This window comes from Saccopteryx bilineata, chromosome 2 (assembly GCF_036850765.1).
Source record: "Saccopteryx bilineata isolate mSacBil1 chromosome 2, mSacBil1_pri_phased_curated, whole genome shotgun sequence".
In the NCBI taxonomy this organism is placed as follows: domain Eukaryota; kingdom Metazoa; phylum Chordata; class Mammalia; order Chiroptera; family Emballonuridae; genus Saccopteryx; species Saccopteryx bilineata.
This window is the reverse complement of record NC_089491.1, coordinates 68185724-68208744: the sequence shown is the minus strand read 5'-3', so window position 1 is coordinate 68208744 and position 23021 is coordinate 68185724.

Sequence of the window (23021 nt, the reverse complement as noted above, 5' to 3'; positions counted from 1 at the left end):
GCAAGGAACAAACCTGGGTTTGAATCCAAGATCTATGACTTGGACAAATTATTTAACATCTCCAAGACTCATCTTCCTTATCTGTAAAGTAGAGATAATTTCTATAGGGTGAAAGATTCAGTGGGCTTTAGGGATCTTAACATTGTGCCTAGTACACAGTAAGCTCAATAAACTGTTTGTAACTGTGTTACATCCTGCTCATTCTACTAGGCCATGGCCAAATCTTCACCTTCAGGAACCCTTCCTAGATTCTTCTAGCCTTAGAAGATCTCCCTTTCCTTTAAATTTTTACAAACTTTTTAATTGATACAGTAAATATTTAGCACTTCTGACAGAGAAGACGAGAGTCTCCTTCAGAGTGGGAGCTATGTTTTCTCTGCTTTGGCATTTCCTTTTGTGCTTCACTTAGTGTTGGGCGTAGAATAGACACTCAGGAAATATTTGTCAAGGTATGATCTTCTGAATAGACTGCTATCATAAAGAATACAGCACCTCAAACTTACCTCCAGCTGCTGTGCTCTATTTGTCATTCTGAAGTTTACGAGTAGGTAATACAGTACTATTCTCCATAAGACAACACAGCCCCTCCTCTTCTTACAAAGTCTCAGAGCTGTCTCAGTTTTCTAAACCATGAATGGTGTTCATACTTTTAAAAAGTCTGCCCTAATAATGGACCATGTGTTAGGATATGTATGTGTTATAATTTTAACTTCAGGAATAAACAAATCTTCTATACTACTTATATTAAACAAGATAGAGAAACAAATAAGCTCGAGATCTCAGTTGCTTATATAACAAAGGCTTATATTTCTTTTCTGCAAAATCTGCTGCAGATTTAGGTGATATTCCATCTCTCATCCTCCACATAGTCCCTCATCAAATCAGGCTGATGCAGGATGCTTCATTTGCAAGCTGCTCTGTTAGGAACATGCTGCCTCTGAGTTGTTATTATATAAAAAGAATGCCAGAGAGTCTTGCACTGACAATTAAATCCGTAGGCCCAAAAGTGACAAAAATCACTTCTGTTTACAACCCAATTGTCAGAACAATAGTCACATAGCCCTGACTACTGGCAAAAGACATAAGAACTTGTGACTCTTCTTTTGGTCTAGGGGAAGAAAAAAATCAGATAGAGGTGAGCATTGGAAGTCTACACCACATTCCTTAAGACACTTGTCCAACTCCTTGAATGATAATTCTTTCTCTTCCTGAACCACAAACTCCTTGAAGGCGAGAGTTTAAGTCCTCCCTCTCCCAAAACCTCTTTCACACAATCCTGGCACACTATTCAGACAAATTTATCAAGTTCATTCTTTTTATTTGCCAAAAAGTTGTTGAATATGAGTGATGTCAGAGAAATGGCACTGTGAGGGGTGCTCCCGATATCTCCCCTTGAAACCTCAACAAATTCAACAACTAAAGACAGAGAAAAAAGAAATCTCAGGAGCACCTGAAATATACACACACCAGACAAAAATATAATTGGGCAAAAAGGTAGCTGAATATATAATCCACTCTGAAGGAAATAAGATGGAGAATGGGGTATCTCACTTTCCTCACTGCTCTGAGGAAGGGCTGCTTTTGTCTGGAGCTGAGTGAAGCAGAGGATCTGGGGCAGAGGGAAGAAGATGGGTTAAGGTGGATGATCAAGCAGAGGAAAGAACAAGCTAGTGCTGCCTGAGATCGTGGACGAGAGGCACGCATGGGCGTCAGGCTCTGACAAAGGTTACCAGTGCGGGGTGCCTGCAGGAGCCAGCACCAGCGCCAGCAGCTTTGTGCATTCCTGGCTCCGTAATCACAGGCAGCCTGTGAGTGGCTCCACCTGGCACCACTGGCGTGGGTGTGAGCACTCAGGAGCTGGAGGCCTTAACCCAAGATTATCAGTGATAGACATCTGCATGGGCTGTTGCCAGAGTCTTTGTGCATTCCCAGCTCCATGACCACCAGCATGGGAAGTGCACAAGGGCCAGCATCCCTAGGCCCAGGACTGCCCGGGCAGGGTGCCTCAGCAGGGCCAATACAGGCTTCAAAGCACATTCCTACATTCCTGGCTCTGACTGAGATCACAAGCACTGTCCACTGAAGTGGGCGGGTGCAAGCCTCCATGTGCACTGCCGAAGTCATGGGGGCTGGGCATGCACGAGGATTGCTGCGGGCTACCAAACAGTGCACAAGGAAGAAGCCTATGGAGATTAGACCCACCCACGAAGAACTGAGGCATACTAGACATGCCCGGAGGCCCTTAGAAAGGTGTTTGATCTGCAATCAGCTCCCACCTCATGGCATGCTGAGACATGCTAGACCTGTCCTACCAGCTCTTAGAAAGATACTAGATCTGCAATCAGCTCCTAGCCCTGCCTGCTCTTGCTGGCAGCTCTGGGTGGCACAGCCTTACCCAGAACTGTGCTTTGAACAGTACTGGAGAGAGGGCCTGGCTGCTTTTAGAGCCTCTTGCTCTGCAAGCAGTGGCTGGGGCAAATCTCACAGCTAAGATCCAGGCTGCTAGCTCAGGTGGGAGAGACGTGGTGAGAAGCAACTGGCAAACTGAGACTCCCATTGTCAGAGCCTCCAAGCCCTAACAAGCCCTGCCTACTAATGGGACTGATGACCAGCCTACATCACTGCCACAGCGACACAACAGCAAACATCTGCTCAAGAGCCCCACAGGGGCAAAACCTGTAGTACAGTGCCACCTGCTGAAAAAAAGAAGAAACTACCTCTCAAAACCAGTAAAAAATTACATTTTTATAACTTTTTATTTCATTTTGGTCATTTTATCTTCTTTCTTTTTTATTCTTTCCTTTTCCTTTTGAACTCCATAGTTGTTACAATTTTCATTCTTGTTTTTATATAAAGGTTTCATTTCAAAAACCTTTGCTTTTTTTTCTCTTTTTCTCTCATTTGATCATCATTTATCAACAAATTATTATATTTTGGATTCATATTTTTTGTGTGGCATTTAATGTGTTTATGACTTCATTTTTTATCTCTTTTGTCATTTCTCCTCAGTTCCTGCTCCTTGTGCTCTGCAGTTTTTGTTTCACTTCTCATTATAGAAGTTTCATTTTATTCACTGTATCTTTTCAATTTTTATTTTTTTAAATTATCTCTTATTAGTGTTATTAACAATACCACTTTCAAATGTCATTAAAGAAAAAAATCAAATATCATGGATACAAAAGACAAAGATGTAGCTCAGATAGATAATGAAAAATGTCTAGAAGAAAGTTTCAATTGCTTGGAAACCTTGAGTTAAATGACAGAGAATTAAAAATTGAAGTCCTAAAAATACTCAGGGAAATATAAAAAAGTATGAAAAGTCGGCCCTGGCTGGTTGGCTCAGCGGTAGAGTGTCGGCCTGGCGTGCGGGGACCCGGGTTCGATTCCCAGCCAGGGCACATAGGAGAAGCGCCCATTTGCTTCTCCACCCCCACCCCCTCCTTCCTCTCTGTCTCTTTCTTCCCCTCCCACAGCCAAGGCTCCATTGGAGCAAAGATGGCCCGGGCGCTGGGGATGGCTCCTTGGCCTCTGCCCCAGGCGCTAGAGTGGCTCTGGTCGTGGCAGAGCGACGCCCCGGAGGGGCAGAGCATCACCCCCTGGTGGGCAGAGCGTCGCCCCTGGTGGGCATGCCGGGTGGATCCCGGTCGGGCGCATACGGGAGTCTGTCTGACTGTCTCTCCCCGTTTCCAGCTTCAGAAAAATATTTTTAAAAAATTGAAAAAAAAAAAGTATGAAAGGCAATTTAGAGAGCTCAAAAAACAATTTAATGAACAAAAGGAATACTTCACCAAGGAAACTGAAACTATAAAAAGGAACCAAACAGAGATTAAAAACTCACTACATGAACTGAAAAATGAGGTAACAAGTTCTGCTAATAGAACAGTCCAGATAGAGGAGAGAATTAGTGACATAGACAACAGGAAACTATAGATATTACAGAGAGAAGACGAGAGAGATTCACAAATTTTAAAAAAATGAGAAAGCCCTACAGGAATTGTCTGACTCCATCAGAAAGAGCACCATAATAATAATGGGTATATTAGAAGGAAAAGAGAAAGAAAATGGAATGGAGAACATACTCAAACAAATAATCGATGAGAACTTCCCAAGCCTGTGAAAAAAATTAGAGCCTCAAATCCAAGAAGCAAAAAAGAACACCAAGTTACCTTAACCCAAATAGATTTACTCCAAGGAACATTCTAATGAAATTATCACAAACCAATAACAAAGAAAAAATCCTCAAGGCAGCCAGGGGAAAGAAGAATACAATATATAAAGGAAAGCCCATTAGGCTATCATCAGATTTCTCAGCAGAAACTCTACAAGCCAGAAGAGAGTGGACAGCAATATTTAAAGTACTGAAAAAGAGGAACTTCCAACTAAGAATACTATATCCATCAAAGCTATTCTTCAAATATTAAGGCAAAATAAAAACATTCACAGAATAGAAAACATGAGGCAATTTATCACCAGAAAACCCCCACTTCAGGAAATACTAAAGGGGGTTATTCAACCAAATACAAAGAACAAAACAAAACAAAATCACAAGTAAAAGCTCCAACAAGAGCACAATAAAAACAAGATTAATCTGTGACAACAAAAACAAAAAAGGGGAGAGGACAAAGATTAACAGTAACAAAGGAGAATGGAGTGCAGAAGCACTCATGAGATAATGTACTACAATGAATAGGTTATATATCCTTTTTATTAGCTAGTGGTAACCACCCCTGAAAAAACCACTACAGAATCACATGGCTTAAAAAAAGAAGAAACAGAGGAAAGAAGTATGGAATACAACTAAACAAAAACAAATGACAAAGAAAAGAGAAGAACCAAACAAGATACAGAGCTATTAGAAGCAATATATAAAATAGCAATAGGAAACCCTTAAGTGTCAATAATTACATTAAATGTAAATAAATTGAACTCACCAATAAAAAGACACAGAGTAGCAGAGTGGATCAAAAAAGAAAATCCAACTGTATTCTGCCTTCAAGAAACACATCTAAGCTACAAGGATAAAAACAAATTCAAAGTGAAAGGTTGGAAAATGATTCTCTAAGCAAATAATATCCAAAGAAAAGCAGGTGTAGACATATTCATATCTAACAATGCTGACTACAAGACAGCAAAGGTAATCAGAGACAAAGATGGTCATTTTATAATGATAAAGGGGACATTGAATCAAGAAGACATAACACATCTTAATATATATACTCCAAACCATGGAGCACCAAAGTACATAAGACATCTACTAACTGATCTAAAAATAAAAACTGACAAAAATACAATCATACTTTGAGACCTCAATATACCACTGACAGCTCTAGATAGTTCATCCAAACAGAAAATTAATAAAGAAATATGGGCCTTAAACGAAACACTGGAACAATTGGATATGATAGATGTCTACAGGACATTTCATCCTAAAATGCTAGAGTATACATTTTTCTCCAGTGTACATGGAACATTCTCAAGAATTGACCATATGTTGGGCCACAAAACTAAAATCAACAAATTCAGAAGGATTGAAATTATACCAAGCATATTCTCTGACCATAAAGCTTTGAAACTAGAATTCAATTGCAAAAAAGAAGTAAATAAACCCACAGAAATGTGGAAATTAAACAAGATTTTTTTTTAAAATGAGTGGGTCAAAGAAATAAAGGCAGAGATCAAAAGATATATACAGGCCCTGGCTGATTGGCTCAGCAGTAGAGCATTGGCCCGGCATGTGGAAGTCATGGGTTTGATTCCCAGTCAGGGCACACAGGAGAAGTGCCCATCTGCTTCTCCACCCTTCCCCCTCTCCTTCCTCTCTGTCCCTCTCTTCCCCTCCTATGGCCAATGCTCCATTGGAGCAGCATTTGCCTGGGCGCTGAGGATGGTTTTATTCTTATTCAACATAGTGCTAGAAGCTCTAGCCAGAGCAATCAGACAAGAGAGAAATAAAAGGCATTCATATTAGGGAAGAAGTAACGGTTTTACTTTTTACAGATGATATGATCCTGTACATCAAAATCCCCAAAGACTAAACAAAAAGACTATTAGAAACGATAAACCAGTGCAATAAGGTTGCAGAATACAAAATTAATATACAGAAGTCCATTGCCTTCTTATATGCCAACAATGAAACTTCAGAAAATGAACTCAAAAAATAATCCCTTTTACGGTTGCAACAACAACAACAAAAATACCTAGGAATAAATATAACAAAGAATGTAAAGGACCTATATAATGAAAACTACAAAGCACTGTTAAGGGAAATTGAAAAAGATACAATGAAAAGAAAAAAGTATTCCTTCTTCTTGGATAGGAAGAATAAATATAGTTAAAATGACCATATTACCCAAAGCAATATATAAATTTAATGCAATTCCCAATAAAATTCCAATGTCATTTTTTATAGAAATAGAACAAAAAATCATCAGGTTTATATGGAACTATAAAGAACCCTGAATAGCCAAAGCAATTCTAAGGAAAAAGAACTTAAGCTGGGGGCATTACAATACCTGACTTCAAATTATATTATAAAGCCACAATAAGCAAAGCAGCATGGTATTGGCAGAAAAATAGACACTCAGACCAATGGAACAGAATAGAGAGCCCAGAAATAAAACCACACATTTTTGGTGAAATCATCTTTGATAAAGGAGCCAAAAGCACACAATGAAGAAAAGAAAGCCTCTTCAACAAATGGTGCTGGGAAAACTGGAAAGCCACATGCAAAAGAATGAAACTCGACTACAGTTTGTCTTCGTGTACTAAAAATAATTCAAAATGGATCAAAGACCTAAATATAAGACCTGACACAATAAATTACCTAGAAGAAAATATAGGTACTAAACTCATGGACCTTGGCCATACAGAACATTTTATAAATTTGACTCCAAAGGCAAGGGAAGTGAAGGCAAAGATAAATGAATGGGACTATATCAGACTAAGAAGCTTTTGCACAGCAAAGGAAACTGACAACAAAACAAACAGACAGCCATCTAAATGGGAGATGATATTTTCAAACAACAGCACAGATAAGGGCCTAATATCCAAAATATACAAAAAACTCACAAAACTCAACTACAAACAAGAAAACAATCCAATAAAAAAATGGGAAGAGGATATGAACAGACACTTCTCCCAGGAAGAAATACAAATGGCCAACAGATATATGAAAAGATGCTCATCTCCATTAGTTATTAGAGAAATGCAAATCAAAACTACAATGAGATACCACCTCACACCTGTTAGATTAGCTATTATCAACCAGACAGGTAACAAGTGTTGGAGAGGCTGCGGAGAAAAAGGAACCCTCATCCACTGTTGTTGGGAATGTAAGTAGTACAACCATTAAGGAAGAAAGTATGGTGTTCCTCAAAAATTAAGACTAGAACTACCTTATGACCCAGCAATCCCTCTACTAGGTATACACCCCCAAAACTCAAAAACATTGGTACATAAAGACACATGCAGCCCGATGTTCATTGCAGCATTGTTCACAGTGGCCAAGACATGGAAACAACCAAAAAGTCCTTCAATACAAGATTGGATAAAGAAAAAGTGGTACATATATACAATGGAATACTACTCAGCCATAAGAAATGATGGCATAGGATCATTTATGAAAACATGAATGGAACTTGATAACATTATACTGAGTGAAATAAGTAAATCAGAAAAAACTAAGAACTGTATGACTTCATATATAGATGGCACACAAAATTGCGACTCATGGACATGGGTAAGAGTGCAGTTGTTACCAGGGGGAGGGGAAGGGAGAAGAGGAATGGGGTGCAAGAGAGGAGGAGCATAAAAAATGGAATAAAAGGTGACAGAGGACAATTTGACTTTGGGTGATGGGTAGACAACATAATCAAATGTCAAAATGATCTGGACATGTTTTTTCTGAATCTATGTACTCTAATTGATCAATGTCACTCCGTTAAAATTGTCTAAATAAAATTGTTTTAAAAAGTTGTTGAATACTTACCATGTGATTGGCATTGTTCTAGGTAATAAAGATATGGCCTTAAACTAAATATATGTATATCTCTAATCTAATGAAACTTAGATTTTAGTGTTAAAGAAAAATAAAACAAAAATGTACAATAATTTAGCTGTTGAAAAGGACTACAGAGAAAAATAAAACAAAAAATGTGATATAAAATATACACATATGTAGCGGGGTGGGGGGTACGAAAAGTATCTGTGGAGCCACACAGAGATGATGACTAACCAGGGTGTCCTGGACTGCAGTGGCGAGCAAAATAAACAAGGATAAAGATATAATAACATTAGTCTTGATGGTCTCAAGGCAGATGGTGGTGGTGAGGCTGTTGAGTACCGAGAGGAAGAAGAAGGGGCGGGGTCTAGACCATGAAGAGCTTGAGGATTCTCTTTTTCACTCCTTTAAGTACTGATATTGTGTCCAGGAAAGGGTTGGAGTTTCTGATTGTCCTCTTGACTTGCCAACTGAAGCATGGAGTTGAATGAGCAGTCATTTCAGCTGAAGCCCATGCAGACATTAATTGGTTGTTTTTATCATATATTTTCAGGTATTTTTAATACTTTCTTTACCTTTTTTGACACAAATAGAAATTTATAATAGCATTTGTAGAATTCATTAAGATGTCCTTTCTTATGGCTATTAGCTACCTCTGCATGCTCTTTTTTCACCCTCGTGTAACATTTCCACCTTACAAATGCTTGGACAGAAGATTTTAAAGAATCTGTGAATTAAAAGCTCCTTTGAGGAATATTCCTGCTGTGCTGACGTTTCTTCATTTTTTTTCTTACTTTTGTCCTCTTCATCTTACCCAGATATTTATCTGGACTCCAGTGCTTATGAATGCAGTATTAACATGCATCTTTTATAGACTCAGCTATCTGTGGCATGTGGGTGATCTTTGTTCAACTCCTGATAACTATGAATTTTTCTTTTAGAGAATGCCTCATCAGAAGCTCCAATCCTTTTTATCAACAATTATAATACTTAAATCATCCTCACAATAAGAAAAGGAGAGTAGGGAGGCAGGTGGCGCAAGTTTTGTCTCTGAGCCCCAGTTATTGAAGTTCCTTGCATGTTTTGAGCTCTTTTGAAAGGTGAAGTTAGTGACTTTCATTGGTAAATCATTGTCTTCAGTTTTATAGTAATTATTGTTATTTTTATTACTCTATGCAAGCATTATACTCAGCACATTTATGCCTTACCTTTTGTTCTTTATTCAATAGGGAAGTAGGCATATATTATTATTATATCCATTTTATAGATGAGAAAACTGAGTATCTCAGAAGTTAAAAACCTGTCAAAGTTTAGACAGCTAAGAACTGGTTGTTTTCTTAATGTAACCCAAGGACCAGGTACTAGATAAATGTATTTTTAATATACACATGTATAAACAAACAAAATCAAGCAGAATATCTGAGTTTAGAATCTATGCTCCTACCTCCTAAATCCTTACAAAAATGGTCACTCCTAGACAAACAAGGCTCTTTTAATCTCTGATCTTCATTCTTGCCCATTTGCTGATGGCATTCATTAACATTCTGGCTTAATTGTCCACTTAGCACTAACAGTAGATAATAAACAGAAGATTCCTGTCCTTACTGGCTTTACTATTTAACTGTAACTTGAGACTTAATTACAGATTTTTAAAAAAGATTTTAAAAACTGGTTGACTGACTGTCTTAGATCAGTGGTTCTCAACCAGGCAATTTTATCCCCCAGGGGATATTGGGAAATGTCTGGAGACACCAGTAGTCAAAACAATGGGAAGGAGGTACTCCTGGCATCTAGTGAGTAGAAGCCAGTGATATTGCTAAACATCCTATAATGTGGGTCAGCTCCCACAACAAAGAATGATCCATCCCAAAGTGTTAAAGACTAGAGGTTGAGAAATCCTGCCCTAACAAACTATTAGAAACGATCTGAAGGAAGCTCCTCTTCCCGATCTACTCTCAGCATCACCTTCCTCACTCACCAAAATCCCTCTGTAGACAAACATACAGATATTTCCAGCGCTTTTATACTCAGCTTTCCTCTGGAGTTATTTTATCAAACCTCAACTCATTCTTTGTATCCTCTGACTGCTTCAGCAAAGTCATTCCTCTTTTGATCCTATTTTCTAAGAGGCCTGCAAGACTAACCAATTTCATAGACTAAGTACGAAGTATTTTTAAACTTAGTTTGAGCTTAAATGAGTCATACTGGCCAATTGCCCATTGAATGGATGAGGCCTTAAAAAAAAAAAAACCTTAGAAAAATGTTACTTCTAATCCCCAAAGCATAATATTTTATTTTTATTGGCTAAATCAAGCCCGTCCTCCAGCCTTGTAATCTCAAATATAAGTATTTCAAGCCCCCCCCCCCCAGGATAGCATCTAGATGGTGTATAATTCAGTCAGAAGATAAGGAAAGAAGTTTAATCTCTCCAAACTGCCAAGAATTTTCTTTCTTGTTAAGAAAAGAAATCGGAAATTCTGCATAATTTAAAATATACCTCATATGCTAATGGAAAAGAACTAAAAATTGAAATAAACCTTTGCTATAAATAATCGATGCTATCAAAATGTCATGGTAAAATGTTCCTCTGATAGGGACAAAGACAGATTTCTAGGGTTTTATCTGGAGAGCATCAGGCTGTGCATCAGAATGACTTATTCATTTTGCTTATTTATTGCTTTGGATGTTTCTCTCCAACTACTTCCATAAAAGACTCCATCTAGATTCAAAGGGAAATACCATATATGCATATTACATATGTACATATTATATATATTTAGTATATATACAGTATATACACTATGTGTGTGCATAAAATTGGAGCAAAACTAGTCAAAAGAGACTTGGAAAAAATAATAGCTGTTGATGGGCAATTAAGAGGGCCATACCTCTCTTGAAGCCTTTATCAAGTGATATTAATAATTATTTATTAATATGTTCAGCTTGCCAGTCAACTTGCTACTCTTTTAGTTTTTATCTTATTCGTCTTTGCACTTCATTCACTCAACACAATAGCCAGCACATAGTAGGGGCTCAATAAAGGTTTATTGCTACCATGAATGAATATATGAGTTAATTAATTGCGACTGGCACTAAACCACAAAGTTTCCTGGAAGCCCAAGATTAAAAACAGAAAGAAAAATCACAATCGGGGGGGAAGTTATCCATTATTATGAAAGAAAAATGAATTGGTAAACATACAATGTGTCTTAGATTAAATCTAAGGAAAGAGCAAGCTAGAATAGTATGGGATTATTTGAATTAAATAGGAAGAAAGGAACAAATACAAGTATGAGGAAGTGAGTTCATGGTCATTTGTGTCCTTCCAAATAACCCAAAACTGAGTGGACACAATGGAACATTCAGCTTGGCCCTGAGATTGCAAAGACAACTAAAACAAAACCCAAGCCCTTATAATATTGGATAGGGGGGTAGGGGAGGGTGTTTCTCAATCTTTTGCTACACATTTTAATCACCTGGAAAGATTTTTTATACACTAATACCCAAGCTCTTCTCCATCCTCAGAACAATTAAATCAGAACCTCTGGAGACGAGGCCCACACAGGCATCAAGAGCTTTTAGAGCTCCCCAGGCGATTCTAATTACAATCAAGGCTGGTTTCTAGTCTAGTGGAGAAAAGTAATTAAATGGAGCTCATTGAAGAAATGTCTGTAAAATTCCTTGAGTAAAGAAATGAATGGGAGCTACTATTTATTTAGTAACTACTCTAGCCTAAGCAGGGTGCCATGTGTGTTACTTTGTTCTCATTTTAATCTTATGACATCCCTAGAAGGTAAATATTACCTACAGCTGAAAGATGAGGAAATGAAAACAATGTTTTAAATTAAGGTCAGAGACACAGTCCTTGCTCTGAAGGGCTTTTCAAAAGCCAAAATGAAAGAATAACATAGTAAATACGTATAGTTAGAAAAGAAAGAAGAATCTTAATAAAAGGCAAAGACTTGGGTTCATGTCTAAACACTGCCATGAACTAAATGACCTACGCAAGTTTCTTAACCTGTCAGCATCTCTAGAATAAAAGCAATAGAATTAAAATCTAATATTCCATAACTGTAACAAAAGTACACTAGAGAAAAGTATTCATAATATGGTAGTTGCAATCAAAAAGCAATGACAGATATCACAGATGGAGGGCTGGCCATCAGTCTAGCCTTCAAAAGATATTAGAATCTGGCTCAGGTTGCCATGGTTTATAGTAGCTCTTGACTTTGTAAATCCAAAAATCTATTTATGAGGACATTGCTTTGACTCTGAGGAATTGACACATAATAAGTCAACATTTAAGAGTTCGGTGAATAAACTGTTCTGCCAAAGTACTGCTATATAAAGAAAGAAATGTTTCTATTAACTTTATTTAGGTCAAGGTCAATGTCAATCTGTGTATAAATCAAGTAAAAAAAGATGGTGTTAAGAATTTTTGTTGTTGTCGCTGGCCAGTTGGCTGAGTGGTAGAGCATCGGCCTGGCATGTGGATGCCCTGGGCTTCAATTTCCGGTCAGGGCACACAGGAGAAGCAACCATCTGTTTCTCAACCCCTCCCTTTCTCCCTTCCCTTCTCTTCTCTTCTCTTCTCTTCTCTTTTTCTCTCTCTCTCTTTCTCTCTCTCTCTCTCTCTCTCTCTCTCTCTCTTTCCTGCAACCATAGCTCAGTTGGAGCAAGTTGACCTCAGGCACAGAGGATAGCTCCATGGCCTTGCCTCAGACACTAAAATAGCTCAGTTGCTGAGCAACATAGCAACGACTTCAGATGGGCAGAACATCACCCCATAGGGGGCTTGGAGGGTGGTTCCTGGTCAGGATGCATGTGGGAGTCTGTCTCTCTGCCTCCCCACTTCTCACTTAAGAAAAATAAAAAAAAAATTTTTCTGGTCCCCACAGCATTATTTACTTCTTTTACCCTCCACAGGCTGTGCACCCCTCCTAAAACAGAGCAGATAAAGGCTACATTATCATATTCTCTCTGAGATTTCTTTTACTACATTTCATTAATACCACCTCTTTCTATTAATATTGTCTTTCTATAAAACAATTGCTATTTCAGCTTCTTGTAAATCAACTTTCGCTGTTTCACTATAAAAGCTTTAGTTTATACTTAATTGTATTATACCTTCAATTATGTAATTACAAGGTTACTGTCTCAGCTATGTTCACAGACTCGTGTACATTCCACATCAAGTCCTTGAAGGAAACAAAAATAGAACCTAGAAGAGACAGAAAGCCCTGACTAGGCTGTGCCTCCAATGGCTGTACTGTCTTGGGCAAACCACTTAATTTTTCTGGGCACAGAGACTTCCATTGTGAAAGAAGGAGAAAAAGACCTGAAATTTTTTTTAATAATATGTTAATTTAACCATCACACAATAGACACTGGAGAACTTTTGTAATATGCTTTTCATAAATGTCTACCTGATCATCTTGATTCGGTTAGATATTCTCAGACTATTTCTACCACTGGTTTACTGGAAGAAATCACTAGTGTCACTTAGTATACTTCAATTTAAATTTTCCTTCTTTGCACTTTCAGGAGCTTTTGTTTTTTGGGGTTTTTTTTTTGTGAGAGACAGACAGAAAGGGAGAGAAACGAGAAGCATTGACTCGTAGTTGCAACATCTTAGTGTTGATTGCTTCTCATATGTGCCTTGACCAGGGTGATCCAGCCTTGCCAGTGACTCCTTGTTCAAACCAGCAACCTTGGGCTTCAATCCAGCAACCATGGGGTCATGTCTACAATCCCACACTTAAGCCAGCAACCCTGTGCTCAAGCTAGTGAGCCCGCACTCAAGCCGGTGACCTCGGGGTTTCAAACTTGGGTTCTCAGCATCCCAGGCTGACATTCTATCCACTACATCACAGCCTGGTTAGGCAGGAGTTAACTTTATCTTGCCATTATGGGGGCATGTTACCATTTCCCATAAGTTCTGACAAACCCTCTGCATAAAGCTTTATAATTATTACCATTATCTCTCATGGTTTCCTAAGAACTTGATGACGTCTCTAGGAAAGAAGCAGAAATAGATTATTTCCACTTCCCAGATAACAGATAAGTAACACAGCAGGTTGGTGATGGACTCCAATACATTTTTCTTGATTCCAAATGTTTTCTCCATCAAGCGTGCTGTGAGTTCTTTGACAATCCAATTTTACCAATTCTTATGAGGCTTGAGGCAGTCATTTCATCCCTGGGGTTCTACTATTCCCCTCTAAAAAGGAAGCTAATTAGTTGTTTCTCTATGACATTTAATTTTGGTCAGATGTTATAGGGCAGTGTTTAAAGAACGAGGCAGAAAAATGGAGAAAGACTAAAAAACATATAGAATATTGACTAAAATTAATTTAAAAGTCTATAAATCAGTCCCATGTGCACAAAGTTTAATGGGTTAGAGGTTACTTAACCTAGAGAAAACGAAGCAGCAACTTCATTAACTTTCTCTACGTAGAAGGTAAGGACAAGGCAGGCAGAACAGCTGTTTTCTACATATTAGAGGATATGCAGCCACAGAGATTTAGGTCAGAGCTTTCTTAGTACAGGGATGTTTACACCTGGAAACATAACTCCAAAGGTCGCTTCCTGTGTAGTAACTATTCCTGATGATGTTAAAAGTCGTCATTCTTATGAACAGAAAAATCTGGGCACAGGTGATTAAAAGACATATGCCCCACCTTGAGGACATATCAACATCTTGGAGTACTAGAGGTGGGGGGATAATTTTTAAAGCACATTAAATACTAAAATATTATATATTTAGAAAACTCAAATGTCTTTATTATTTTTATAATGTAAACTAAAACAGTCAAGTGTAACAAAGACTCATGTACACTATGACCCAGGAAGATTCTCAATAGAGTGGGGGTAATTTAGGTCAGGTAGTTAGTTAGACATGAGCTGGGACAGGCAAAGGAGGAGAAGGGATAAATTTCCTCATCCATTTCTGGTATGCAAGATCTACCTCACCACACCCAGACTGATGATCTCCAGTTCCCTGATATGGTATTAGCCACATTCCTGGTCAATATTATGCGGCAAGCAAATTCAAGATACTACCTAAGTGTTGTGCCCAAATGGAAGAATGTTCTAGATACTAACCCTGTGTTAAGCATGAGAATACTCAACGTACTACCTGTTGTTATACATTATGGAAGGATGACCAAGTTACCACCCATGCATGAGTTGAAAAATGTTGTAATAGTTAATTTTATGTATCAATGTGATTAAACCATAAATGTGTCCAGATTTTGGCAAAACATTATTTTGAGTGTTTCTATCAGGGTATTTTTTAAATAAGATTAACATTTTAATTGGTAAAATAATGCAGATTATCCTCTATAATGTGGGTGGGCCTCATCCAATCAACTGAAGGCCTGGATAGAACAAAAAGACCAACCCTTTCCCAAGTAAGAGAGGTTTCTCCAGCAAACAACCTGGGACTTGATCTGCAACATTGGCTTTTCCTGCCTGATGACCTTCAAACCAGAATATCTGCTGTTCGTGCCTGATGGCTTTTAAACTTGAACATTAGCTCTATCTGGGTCTCTAGCTTGCTAGTGCACCTGTATATTGGACTTGCTAGCCTACATAATTATATTAATCAATTTCTTGTAATAAATCTGTCTGCCTATCTATTTACCTAACTCTTATTTGTTCTGTTTTTCTGGAGAGCCTTGGCTAGTACAGATGGTAAGGTACTACCTGTTTGTTGATTATGAGTTAAAGGATGCCTTTTATTTCACGCTGTTCTTTCTCCTGAAACCCCATTCCCCACTGCCACATACTTTTTCACAAGTTAGGACTTGTCCTTCTGCCCAACCTAGTATAAAATCCCCACAATCAGTCAATCTTTAGGTTAACAACAAGGTCAGGCACATCTAATACAGTCTCAAGCACACTACATATATTAAAAAAGGCCTGTTTTGCTAAAATTTAAAATGAATTAACCTTGGGAAATCTCTAAAGAAACCATGTTGAGTTTTAGTTTTGATCAGTATATTAAAGGTGTTTGAAGAAACTTTTTAAACTAGACAGAATCTAAAAAGTGCTTTATCAATGTCACAAACAAATAGTGATTCAAGGAGGCATAGATATCATTTTGTTGTTGTTGGAAACTAGCGAGACTTCTGGGAGGAGCTAGCATCTGTAACAGACCTTGGAGACCACCGAACTTCAAAGATAGTGATGGCCCAAGAGGATGTGAGAAAGATATGAATAGCCTGGAAAAGGGGAAAATGCTGATGAGCAATGTCACCAGCTTCCAAGTGACCCAGCAAGAGAGAACTGAGAAGGTTTTGAGCTGCATGGAGCAGAATGTTTTATGCGAATGGAAATCAACAGAAAGCAGCTTAAAGCAGGCCATATTCAAAGAAAATAGCATCAAGAAAATAGATTATGTAAACATGAAAATGGGAGAATCTGGCCTTTCTTCCAACAGCATGCTGCAAGTAAGAGGGATAGAATTTGATATTTTGACTAGAAAAAGACTGTAGAACCTCACTGGCTGATAGGAAAACTAGAAGTAGACAGAGATGAGGATTTTCTTTTATTTAAAGTGGAGGAAGAGATTCCATATGAAAATTTTCCCGCCTTGTAGGCTGGGGGAAAAAAACTGAGGCAGAAAAAAACAGCCTGTACGGCCATAAAGAGAGCACCAGGCAGGCAAGTCTTATCCCCAAACTATGTTAGGCACCAAGATACTTGAGGAAAAATTCATGCACGATCAATAACAGTAGCTTACTATAATATGCCAAAGGTGTCGTGCGGGGGAAGGGCAGGATATATGGCTTGAAGAAGCTTCACAGAATTCTGTGAAGCCCTGCGGGGGGGGGGGGGGGGTAAGCCTTTTCCTTCCTCCTCCATTTCTAACACACTATTGAGTATTACTACAGGTTTGGAACCTGAATCCTGCTGTCCTTTTTTTTTTTTTTGGATGGGGTGGTCCTGCCACCTTCCCCTCCTTTATGGCTTGCCAAACTCCAAACTCCGGAGAGTGAAATTCCACCTGTGAAGGGACCCTATTTTACTAGTATCTGTAACCCCAACACTAAGATTACTGCCTGGAACATCTAATACAGTGGGTTTGCTGGGTGGATCCTGGTCAGGAATATGCAAGAATCTGTCTCTACCTCCCCTCTTCTCACTGAATATAAATAAATAAATAAATAAATAAATAAAAGAATTCTTAAATGCAACCTCAAGAAAAAAGTAGTGTTGCTTCTTGTTGAACTATATGATAGTTTGAGGGAGTGAAATTGCAGAGTCTTTCACTCAGCCTTCCCATTGGGCCCTGAATGTCTCTAAGACCTCTGAACCAAATCTGGGCCCCACTGTATGAAAATCTCTACTCTCTTTGAACAAAGAGAAAACATGCTTCTTGGGTTTTATTTTTCCAAGTCCAGTGGCTGATTTCCTGGGTAAAAGATCAAGATTTGCTGGACCAACCTATGCTTTGGTGTCCTCCTGAGGATGCAGACAGGGCCAGCAATCCTTGTAGGCTAAATCAGTTCTTTAGCTTCCAAGAAAAAAAAAGGAAAAGAAGAAGGGGGTGGACATGAGGAGGCTACCTGAGGCCTTATTTGAAGCCTGGTTTTGACAGTCCCAAAGGACAGGCAACCTGAGTGACACATACTGCCCAATTATGCGGCAACAGTGCTCCTCTGGAATAGAGAGAATTGAGTTAGACATTTTGGTCCCAGACACAGCATTTTCAGATAAGAGGGATGATTTAGGAGTCACGAATATAGTGAGTTATTTGAGGGCAGAAAGAAAGATGGGGGAAATGCCTTTTAAAAGATCAACTCTTCCCCAGGGGATGTGTACTCAGTCCCTTCTGAAGCTGAGGAAAGCAATTTATCAATAGTTGTTCATAACTGTATTGACGTGACAAGGCAAACCAGCTTTGCCAAAGACAACCTTCTCTGTGCCTGAGGGGGTCTGGTGTCATGGCAATACACTCAGAGCTGTGACTCCTCTTTCCCCAGACTGCTTTTCTGCTTTAGTGACATGCTGTCCCATGTAATTTTTGCTTTACACATTTTTCATCCAGCAACAACAGCTTTTACTCCTGGCCAGGGATTTAGAGTATTGTTTTTTGTTGTAGCTTATTTAAAATCACTAAGAACAAAAATCAATAACTAAAATTACACAATTACCTTTGGACACGATGTATATATTCTGTTTCACATCAAATCATATCTTCCCAGAAACTTTGAAATTTTGCCTTTATTTATTAAATAATTTTTATTTTTAATCACAGTTGATATACATTATTATATTAGTTTCAGATATACACCCCAGAGATTATACATTACATAACTTACTAAGTGATCATCCCAATAAATCTCGCACCCACCTGACCTCATACAGAGTTATTAGAATATTATTGACTATATCAGCATAATCAACCACTAAGTTCTGACTCAGTAATACCCCATCCTGAAGCTAGAATGAACTTTCTAAAACATGAATATGGGCCATGGCTGGTTGACTCAGTTGGTAGAGCATAGGACTGGTGTGTGGATGTCCCAGGTTCTATCCCCAGTCAGGGCACACAGTAGAACAGGGGTCCCCAAACTTTTTACACAGGGGGCCAGTTCACTGTCCCTCAGACCGTTGAAGGGCCGGATTATAAAAAAAAAACTATGAACAAATTCCTATGCACACTGTACGTATCTTATTTTAAAGTAAAAAAACAAACAAAACGGGAACAAATACAATATTTAAAATAAAGAACAAGTAAATTTAAATCAACAAACTGACCAATATTTCAATGGGAACTATGCTCCTCTCACTGACCACCAATGAAAGAGGTACTCTTCCAGAAGTGCGGCAGGGGCCGGATAAATGGCCTTAGGAGGCCGCATGTGGCCCGCGGGCCGTAGTTTGGGGACCCCTGCAGTAGAAGCAACCATCTGCTTCTCTACCCCTCTCCCTTCTCCTTCTCTCTCTCTACTCTCTCTGTCCCCCTCCCACAACCATAACTCAATTGGTTCAAGTGAGTTGGCCCCTGACACTGAAGATATCTCCATGACCTCCACTTCAGGCACTAAAAATAGCTCAATTGTCGAGTAACGGAGCAATGCCCCAGATGGCCGAGCATTGCCCCATAGGAGGCTTGCTTGGTGGATCCCAGTGGGGGCACATGCAGGAGTCTGTCTCTCTGTTTCCCTTTCTCTCACTTAATAAACAACAACAACAACAAATACATAAATATGGTCATGTCACTCCCCTATTTAAAATATTTTAATGGGTTTTCATTCTTATTAACCATAAAGATATTTCAATTTTCCCAATCTAGCTTATTGAAAGCCAAACATCATGTGGCTCTTCCTGTGTCTCCAAGTCTTTTTCCTACTAGCCTTCCTAGTTTCTGTCAGTTCTTTGAAAACCTGATGCAGGTTCTCCTTCACTTCTGAGACTTCCAAGTATGCCATTTCCTTAGAAAAATCTTCCCCTTGCAGAACACTTTCTGTATCATTCTTTCTCGGGGTCCAGCTTAAAAGTCACTCCTATAGGGATGCCTTCTCTCACATCTGCACTATGTCTTTGATTGTCCTGCTTGTGACTCTATATTTCTCTTGTTACAATTCTCATCATACCTTACTGTTATCACCTATTAATTGTTTGTCTGCTCAGCTACACTGTAAGTCCTCTGAGAGCTGGTATCTTATCTGTGTCATTTATCACCAGAGTGCTTGAAAACAGAAACTTATGAGAACTTATTTGTTCAGTGAATAAGTAGACCCATCTGACTCCAGGAAAGACAATCTTAAAAGAGTAAAGGGAATACCAAGAAATAATTACAGTGGAAACTCAGAAAGCTCTGATTTTCACTCATCACTTTTCTACAGAGTGAACTATACAAAGCAGAGAGCTTTTCTGTGAAAACTGTATATGCTCTGTCAAGGAAGGGAGTTGTAAACATGTTATCCTGAGCGTAAGAACCTAAGAAAGAGGAAGACTGAGGACATAAGAATGGAACGTTCATGGTACTGCATAGACCAAGTCTTGAACAATATTACCAGCGATAGATTATTATTAGTTATCTTCTACAGATTTAAGATTAGATCTCATTCTACAAGCTAACAGAGGCTTTCACATTGTAACTTTCTTTTAGTTAGTCTCTTGCTCAGCAGTCAGTTCAAAGCAAAACCATATTTCCAGTTGAACTTACAGGACAGGAGAAGCATCTGCGAGCGGTGCTTCTAGGTTCTACTACACTGTGAACATTCATTGTTTCTTATAGGACTGCACTTTCAGAGGCATGCATGGGGATTAAAGTCATTTCCCAAGCTATATTGGAAACAATAATTCTGACCTTCTCAAGTAAAGTACCAAAAAAGCATTATGGTTAACATTTATAGCTCTAAGTATTACTTTACTCATACAGTTTGAGAAAACAGAGTGAATGAATAGGAAAATTAGGAAAAAGCAAAACTAAACAACCAATATTAATTGATAGATCAAAATTAAAATGTGGTATAATTTTTATTAAGGAACTGAATGGAAGAAAGGTGATCCACTTGAAATAAATCTTCATCTTTCAGAATGAGGACTCAAGAGAATAATTTTAGGGTTGATATATCAATAAATAAAAGTAGGTACAAGTATGCTATCTACAATTATGGAGATCACTTCTACAACTAAAAAGACCAACTGCCTTGCTTTGCTTGAGAAATAAGTTGTAAAAGCCAAGAAATGATAGGAATAGTAAAAAATTCTTCTTCTAGATTTTCAATTCATAATAAGACATAAAAAATGGTGGTAGGATTCAGTTGGTTCACACTAGTTCAGCAGAACTGATACCTAATTTTTTGTTGAGTTCAGTGAACTGGTTGATAGAATGGCACTTGTAATCAGGGACTTGTAATCAGGGTTCTCTCTAAGGTGGGCGCCTGGACAGACACCCAATGTGAAAATTACAAATTTACATTTTTTACTCTTTTTTTTTAAATATTTTTCTGAAGTGAGAAGCAGGGAGGCAAAGAGACAGACTCCTGCATGCACCTGACCAGGATCCACCTGGCAAGTCCACTAGGGGACAATACTGTGCCCATCTGGAGCATTGCTCCATTGCAACTGAGCCATTCTAGAGCCTGAGGATGAGGCCCTGGAGCCATCCTCAGTGCCTGGGCCAACTTTGCTCCAAGGGAGCCTTGGCTGTGAGAGGGGAAAATAGAGATAGAGAGAAAAGAGAAGGAGAAGGTTGGAGAACCAGATGAGCACTTCTCCTGTGTGCCTTGGCTGGGAATCAAACCCAGGACTTCCCTATAGGTTGACACTCTATCACTGAGCCAACAGGCCAGGGCATTTTTTACTCTTTTTTAATGTTCATCTGTACAACAGTACATTCTAAGCACCCGTGGTAATGTTCCTTCTGTCCACAGGTGAAAAAAAAATTGATGAACTATGCTTGTAATATTTATTTATTCATTTCATAAACTTATCATACCTATGATGAAATATTATATTTTAATTCCCTCACATTTGTTACTTCAGTAAACAAACATATAACATAAAGAGAAAAAGTGTCAAACAGCCAGGGGGTGACAACTCGTATTGTTTTTTGTCAGGTATTATTTAATGTGTTTTATTAATATTTTAAAATTCTTTCTTATAGCAATGAAGTTTTGTTTACCTCTTTTATTGTTCTTATTTAAGTACTAAGTGTGAAATAATAAATTACCTTTCAGTGTATCATTTTTTTTTTATATTTGAAATTGTCATTAGGGCAGAGAACCATTGTTAAATTATTTGAATTCTACCACTGATAAACACCATTTACACAGAAGAATTTAGATTAGAAAAAATTCATTCTTCTGAAGAATAGTTCACAGACGGGGATGAGGCAGCCCAAGGATGATAAAATGGTAATCTCAGTCTCCAAAACACTGGTCTTCTCACACTCATAGGCCCTGGGCATGAGTTAGAAACATTATTCCTACCTCTGAACATCATGGAAGATCCCCTGGATAGTATCATCCTTGGTGGGAAGATCTTTGAGTTTGTGAAGATTATGAATAACTTTTTCTCATAGTCACTTCTTGTATTTGAAACTATTTGACATGTTAGAGGAGAGCTTCTCTGAGGTTATTGTAATGGGGATAATCATTAATCAGCTGTGAGTCTTAATACTCTAGACATAATGGGAATGTCTTCAGGAGAATTTTATAAATATATAGACTTCCTTAATATCCAGGATGTAGATGACATAAAATTCTCTATGGTGAGCACCTGTCTAACCTAACTGAGTGGTAGAGCAGACCAGAACTTTCTTCCCTGGCAACTGTACATGATCCAACTCCTTGACCAGGTGGAGTCCACTCAGGTTCTCAGCCAGCTCTATGTACTAAATAGACTCCTCTTGAAGTCCTAGCCCTTTGGTGGCTTTGCCAGGCTGTTCTCCTAATTCATCATAATGGCCCAGACCAACATGGCAAATATCTTAAAGTCCTTGATTGATCAGGAAAATGTTGCTATGTTATAGCTTAACATACCCACTGGAATCAGACTACAGAGAGAATTGGCTTAATATGCTCATGACCTCCTGTACAACATTTTGGGTAAATTTGGGTAAAAACTGGTTCCTAAAACAGCACTTCCATGGTCAGAAAAAATTTTTAAAAAGCACAAGCTAAAAGAAGATGTTGAAATGTCTCAATATTATAGAGTGGAGAAAGGTTCTTAAGGCAGAGCAGCCCAACACAGACAGGGGAAGCAATAGCAAATTAGCCATCTTGGGTTTAGCCAACTCTCCAGTGATTGTGAGAAATTCTTGGGAAGAATCCTGGAGTGTACATAGAAGAGATGTGTGGAGAGTCCTATCAGGTGCTTAAGAGTCTGTAGCAAAAGAATTTGTTGTTGTGCAAATGATCACTGTAGAACAGACAAGAATTCCACTTGTGATGAATTATTTTCATTCTACAGCTTAGATTTAAGCAGAGAATAAATGGGTACAATAAGGCACCCATAACTTTAAAAACTTGACCTAGGAGAGTAAAATTACAGAAAATAG